Here is a 1,549-nt window from a genome sequence, read left to right as displayed (position 1 = left end):
TAATTATTTGTATACAGTGCAGGAAGAATAATTAGTTTTTACATAGGCTTTTAAATTGGCTTTGATGGAACTTTGTTCCATAGGAGGAATCTCAGATAAGACTTTTTAAAGCTGAGCCTAGCCATGGATTTGTGCCATAAAATAGCTATGATTTGGGTGAATTTTCTCTCCTCTTGAGGTTCCAAGATAAACCTGGGATTCTGCACCTGTCAGAAAGTGACATTCTTTACTCACCACAGGTCAGACTTCCTGTACAGGGACTGTGTACACAAAATATGAGAACAGTTTTTCCAAGGGCTTTATTGGCTCCATAAGTTAAGTTTGATTCCTTAAAGGAAAGCACACCATTCCAGTCAAAGCCTTAGTAAAATAACCAGTTTCTCTAATTGTGGCCTATTGCAAAAGAAAACAGATACTTATTGCACTTATTCAAATAACTATAATGCCATAAATTAAGAATACTCACAGAATAGTTTCCAAATTCTGGAGAAATCAGGTAGAGAGAAACAAATATGCTCCAAATTTTGTTCACAGGAGTATACTTTACTCAATTGTTAAAAGCTGTAAATAGCTTAAAAGAAAAGTTGTAACTATGCAAAACAAACTTTCAGCAATGTTTTAAGCAAAAGGTCAAAAAGATTACTTCAGTTTTCTATTGGTTCAGTTAATTCAGTTAACTCCTCTTCTGTTTGATAGTCATGAACATTTCAGCTATCCATGAGAGTTCTGAAAGTTTTTTCCTTTATTCCAATGTCACAATTTCCAAAGTCATCAGAAAACTTGCATTTAAGTGCACCTGTTAGAGTCCTATAGCTGATTATAAACCGACCTTTTAAAGAAGATTTAAAACAAGACAAAACAAGACAATTGTCTGTGAATGAAAAAAATGTTTTAAGGCAGTCATAGTTAAAAGACACAATTGGTCAGGCACAGTGGCTCATGCCTGTAATCCCAGCACTTTGGGAGGGCAAGGTGGGCGGATCACCTGAGGTCGGGAGTCCGAGACCAGCCTCACCAACATGGAGAAACCCCATCTCTACTAAAAACACAAAATTAGCCAGGCATGGTGGCACATGCCTGTAATCCCAGCTACTCAGGAGGCTGAGGCAGGATAATCACTTGAACCTGGGAGGCGGAGGTTGCAGTGAGTCGAGATTGCACTGTTGCACTCCAGCCTCGGCAACAAGAGCAAAACTCTGTCTCAAAAAAAAAGACACAATTGACAAGGAAATTTGTTACCTCTGTGGCACAAAATAATTTTAACATAACAATTATGATTATTACTGATAATGTACACTAAGTTGTATCAGAATTACAGGAGTTTCCCATAATTTTGGAACACATACCAATAACATATTTATACAAACACAGTCCAAGAAAACCAAATGCCATTTCATATTTGACAATGCTTCCTATATAATTTTTATACCAAATAAGCCAAATTATGTCATTTTTGGACTTTAGAGAAACTAATATTGTAAAGGATTAATTAGGTTAGAAAAAGACATAATTTATAGTTTGATTTTGGAAAGTTTGAAAAATATAAAAG

The sequence above is a fragment of the Mandrillus leucophaeus genome, unplaced genomic scaffold (genome assembly GCF_000951045.1).
Source record: "Mandrillus leucophaeus isolate KB7577 unplaced genomic scaffold, Mleu.le_1.0 Scaffold302, whole genome shotgun sequence".
NCBI lineage: Eukaryota > Metazoa > Chordata > Mammalia > Primates > Cercopithecidae > Mandrillus > Mandrillus leucophaeus.
This window is presented reverse-complemented; position numbering follows the sequence as displayed.